The sequence below is a fragment of the Coffea eugenioides genome, chromosome 6, assembly GCF_003713205.1.
Source record: "Coffea eugenioides isolate CCC68of chromosome 6, Ceug_1.0, whole genome shotgun sequence".
NCBI classification, from domain to species: domain Eukaryota; kingdom Viridiplantae; phylum Streptophyta; class Magnoliopsida; order Gentianales; family Rubiaceae; genus Coffea; species Coffea eugenioides.
In genome coordinates, this window is record NC_040040.1 from 39,165,562 (window position 1) to 39,171,289 (window position 5,728).

The 5,728-nt window shown below is 34.7% G+C and overlaps 1 non-coding gene across 1 annotated transcript; it reads right to left on the reverse strand.

Moving 5' to 3' along the window:
- Positions 1-4,482: 4,482 nt before the first annotated feature.
- On the reverse strand, positions 4,483-4,589 carry LOC113776571. Its single transcript, XR_003469057.1, has one exon. It is a non-coding gene; the product is annotated as a small nucleolar RNA R71 (small nucleolar RNA).
- Positions 4,590-5,728: the final 1,139 nt, after the last annotated feature.

A 5,728-nucleotide genomic window follows, 5' to 3' on the forward strand; every position in this document is an offset into this window, starting at 1 on the left:
CCCTGCCCAACACCTACTTTCCTGAGATGTTAAATCAGTTTTTTGCCAATCTTCGGAAGGGTAGTTCTCATACTGAACTCATTTCTCGTGTTAATGGAGTGGACATTCTCTGATATTGTCAATCTTATTTTGGGAGCAAAAATTGAAGAAAGCTATTGTAGTAAAATTGTAAATTTTTTCTCATATAAAGAATTTTCAACTGCTTATCATTATTTTCACACTGAAAAACTGATAACTTACTTTCATACTCGTTTTACCACACCTGCTGATGTCAAGTTGGAGGATCTTAGTTCTCAAAATCTGATCATTTTTATAATCATTTCCAATCTGTTGGTTCCTACTGATGGTCACAGGACTGATGTAAATAAAATGAAACTTTACTTGTTTTATTACTTTGTTGAGAAAATTCTAATTTACTTCGATTTCATCATGTGTAGATTTCTGCTCAAATTACTTTGTTGAGAAAATTCTAATTGACTTTGATTTCATCATGTGTAGATTTCTGCTCAAATTTAGTACTGACAGTCGAAGGAAACTTTCTTATAGAAAGTTTTTAACTCCAATTTTTGCTCATTCAAAATTCATTTCACTGGAGTATCTCCAAAAAAAAACTTCCTCTTCTGTTTTCACCAAAACATATTTTGAGAAAAAATATCAGATTTTTTGATGACTACTGGTGTTATAAGGAAGCTATCTTGGAGTCTCGAACCAAAAGTCGTCATGAAATCTCTATTACTCCCAAACCTTTCAAATAGCCTCGTCTTATTTCACCCTTTTCCATTCATTGTGGCTCGATTTAATTTGAATGTTACCATTAATGAATTTTGGTTGATATAAATGTTGATATCATTGATGTTCATTGATATTTTTTGATATTATTTTTCTATTGATATTGGCTGGTGATGGTTGCCATTGATTGATTTTAATGTTAGTTGATGATGTTACTTTTGATGGCAATTACTTTCTGATTTATGATGACAAAAAGGGAGAGAAATTATTAAATAATTTTGAATTGGTTATGATTGTTATGTGGAAGGGGGAGTTTTTGATGAAATTATGTTGACTATGATGAAAATTACTTTGCTCATGTTGGTACTGAATGATTTAGAATTGGTTATGGATGCTCTGTGTCGGGGGAGTTTTTGCTCAAATTTTTTTTCAAAATATCATCCATTATTTTGTAATCATAAAAAAGAGGAAGAATGATGATCTTGATCCCCGATTTTTTGATATTCATAAAATAATTGGATAATTCAAACTAATATTTTTTCAATGAGAAAGCTTTTCAGCTCTAAAAAAATTTGATTCAAAAAGTAATTGAAAAAAGAAAAAAGGAAGTCGAAAGCTGTCGGACGCTTACGATGACAATACCGGACGTCCGATAGATAGGGCAGGTATCGGACGATCATATCGCATGAAAAATATCATCACCGGATGTCCGAAAGAATTGAAATGGTTTTTCAAACTCTCTGTCCGCTTTCGAACACGAGCATCAGAAGTATCGGACGTTTAATACTTCCAACGACTAGTTGACTCTTAAGCTAGCTTCTATCCATTGAAAATTTTAATGAAGCACTTTCTTAGTCTCCCATAAATTGTGCATAGTCAGAAAATTCAAAATACCTTTTTTTTTTGCACACTGAGAATACAAAAGATCAAGAGTAGTTTTAGTGAGAAAATACTCTCTAAAGAACATTTGTACTCTTTGTGGTGTAAGATTATTTGTAAGCTTTTCATTGTGAGGGAATACTTCAATAGTGTAGTTTTATGAGAGTTATCCTGAGAGATTGTAAAATTTCTTAATTTGACCGAGTGAAATTTGGGGTGGAGGAAGTGAGCCTTCATTTGTACACAAGATTGATTTTATTTCATCAATTTGAAAAAGATTGTTTTGTGAATTGATCTTCGGGTTTAAGAGGAGTTTGATAGTCAATTGGTTTGCAATTCTTCTCTTTTTATTTATTTATCATCTTGTGATCCTTAAATTGCATATCTCTTATACTTCTCTCAAGTGATATTGCTTATTTATTGATTGATTCATTGTGTGATCACTTAGAAAAAAGTGTAAATTTAGTATTGAACAAAAAGTGCCCATAACCTAATCAACTTAATTCATCCCCTCTTAGGTTGTCTTCGGGTTTAACATACACACACATATATATAATTTCTTTAAAAGGGCCAATTTAGAACTACTAATTTAATTGCCTTTGACTTATAATTCATTCATAATTAATTTCTATGTTGAGTTTTTGGTTAATAGTTGGACTATTTGCTGATAAATGTTGATCGATCATTCCTTTTTCTTAGAATAGTTAGCCATAAATTATAAAACTCTGCGGTTTAGAAGCTAACTGAAGTGATGTTTCTTGGATCTCGACCATTGATGCTTGATATGTGTTTTCTCAGTATCTTGGCAACAGATAGATGAAGTGATAGCCATTGTCAGGAATTGGTGTTTGTTTGTTATTCTCATGTTTGATGACAAACATGGTCTAAGTGTGGGGGGAATTGATAGGTTGTATTTTTGTTATATATTTTATAATTAATTCCCTCCCATTATACTACCAAATGTTCATTAACCGGCAGATTTTATTTACTTTTGGGAATTTGTACTGTTCGTAGGAAGTTAGAGCAAAAAGTGATGGTACCAAGTTGTACACTTTCGGATTAGTGAAATTAATTTTGACGTTAGTTAGTAGAAGAGTTTGAGTAGTAAAAGGGAATAAGAGTCCAAACAGAGATTGTTTCCTTATTCGCTGGTCAAATGCGGCAGACTTGGAGTCAAATGAGGAGACTGCCTTTTTCTTCTTTTGGTAGCTTTTTCCAAAAAGGAATCAGAGGACCATAATAGAGGAACTTTTGACTTTTCCTTGTTATGATTCCTTCGGGTAGACAATTCAGAAAAAGGAACAATTAGTCATTCTTTGTAGTTTTGCTTTGTTCTTATTCCATCGAATTGAATCATCTCAATTGAGGACAATGTCCGTGACAAGTATTTCTGCGATTTTGCGTGGGATTTTCTCCACAGAGATGAACTAAATCTCTTCTTCTAGTCAAGGAACAATGGAAGTTTTGGTTCATTTAAAAATTATGAGATCGAGCTAATTTTATTTATTCCTTTTATTTACTGTTATTTGCATATTCTTTGATTGTAGTGCTTATGATTGTTTTATTAATTGAGTACCTTGGGTCCGGACGTTGAATTCATTTAGCAACCTAATGTCAATTAGAGCGTTGAATCCGTAATTGTTCAATTGCTCTAAAATAGTGGCAACTGGTATGATTAGATTTATGTTAGGAGAATATACCAGCTAATCTAAAATAACCCTAGTAGTATGTTATTTGGTTAGAATAGGGCTCCCCTAATACTGTAATGCAATTGGAGAATTAAATCTTACGGGCGTACCTAAGATTATTTCTCGATGAAAGTAGTGATTGACGGGCGTACATCAGTCATCGACATAGTAAGGAGGAGTTGACTGTCATCACTTGTTTAACAGTTATAACTTATTTAATTAGTTAATAATTGAAATTATCTCTGCATCGATGATCAATTAGTTGAATCATTATCGAAGTTATTTCTTGACTAAAGCCCGTCTAATACTGTTTGAGTTTTTACAGTTTGTCATTTAATTTTTATCTAAGTGTGATATTCAATTAGCATAGTTTATTGTTAATTTCCATAAAATCTCTCCATAACTTGAACTTTAGTAGAAACGAATTACTCCCAATCTCTATGGATTCAACCATACTTATCACTATTTACAGAAATTATATTTTATTTGAACAGATAATTATTATTGCACAGGCTCGACAATTTGTGAATTTTTTGCGCGATTGTCGGGGACTGGCGTTAGTTTATTTGTTTTCTTTTTGAGTTCATTTTCGTTTTAATTTTTTGGTGTCTTTTTTAGTTTATGCCTCGTTCCTCTCGTATAAGTGAATTAATTTTTTACCCTGAAATAGAGAAGACCGCGCATCGAATGCGAAAAGAAACCAGACAGCTTAGAGAAGAGCAATCTAGTGCTGCATCTCAGAGACTTGATCCAGAAATTAAATCAATAAGTTCGCTTGGCGATATTTCTAGTGATCCGGGTCGAGAAGAAGTCACTATGGCTAATGCACAGACACTAAGGGAGTTGGCTGCTCCTAATTTAAATCAGCAGCCCTTATGCATCACTTTTTCGATTTTAGATGATAACACCCCGTTTGAGTTAAAATTTGGCCTAATTCATCTTTTACAATCTTTTCATGGTTTGCCAGGTGAGGAATCTCATAAACACTTGCAAAGTTTGATGTTGTTTGCAATAGTATGAAACCCCCGAGAATTTCGGAAGAATAGATAAATATGAGTGCATTCCCCTTCTCTCTTAAGGATGCAACAAAAGACTGGTTGTATTACCTACCTCCAGGTAGTATCACCATTTGCGAGCAGCTGAAAAAAAAATTTTGGAAAAATATTTTCCTGCTTCCCAAACTGCAAGTCTGAGGAAGAAGATTTGTGGTATCAAACAACACCCAGGAGAGTCACTCTATGATTACTGGGAAAGATTCAAGAAGTTATGCATCAAATGTCCTCAACACCAAAAAAGTAAGCAATTGTTCATCCAGTAATTTTACGAGAGACTACTTTTCAGAGACAGGAGTATTATTGATACTGCAAATGGAGGGGCGTTGGTGAATAGGACTCCTCGAGAAGCATGGGAGTTGATCGAAGGGATGGCCGAGAACTCGCAGCAATTCGGTACAAGAGAGGATGTCCCGATACGCAGATTGAATGAGGTAGAAACATCTTCTATCCAACAGCAGTTATCTGAATTAACATCTTTTGTTAGGTAATTGGTTGTAGGAAATGCTCCACAAGCCAAAGTTTGTGGGATTTGCACTGCTATGGGTCATTCTACAGAGATGTGTCCAATGATTTCAGAAGAAAGTACGGAGCAAGTAAACATGGTTGGTCATGTGCTTGCGCCAAGAAAGCCATATGATCCGTACTCAAACACGTACAATCCTGACTGGAGAGATCACCCCAACCTCAACTATGGAGGAAATACACAATCAAATTTTGCACCGAATAAACAGCAAGGGTATCAACAGCAATACCAACCTCAGCAGCCACCACCTCCTCCTAACTCCGGCCCGTCTTTAGAAGAAATGATGAAGCAATTAATTGTTAGTCAACAAAAGACGGAATCTGACCTACAAAACATAAGAAATCAAATGGGTCAGATACAAGCGATGCAGAGTCATATAAGTCAGATGGCAATATCAATCAATCGCCTGAAATCCCAAATTTACGGCAAATTGCCGTCTCAACCTGAACTGAACTTGAAAAATGTAAGTGCAATGACCTTAAGAAGCAAGAAGAAAATTCAAGGCCTCGAACTCACGATTCCAAAGGACAAGGATGAAGAAAAGATCGAAAAAGAACTTGAGGAGGAAGATAGGAATAGCAAAAATCCAGTGGTACTCCTTAACCCAATCATTGAAGCTAAAACTAATCCGCCTCCCTTTCTTAGCAGGTGAGAGAAACTGAAGAAGCGGGACAAGGAGAAAGAGATCTTGGAGGTATTCCGCAAGATAGATATCAACCTTCCCCTTGCTAGATGCAATCAACCAAGTGCCAAAATAAGCTAAATTCTTGAAAAACTTGTGCATTAACCAAAAAAATTGAGAAGGGATGAACAGATTGTGGTAGGTGATAACGTCTCAGTGATTTTACAAAGAA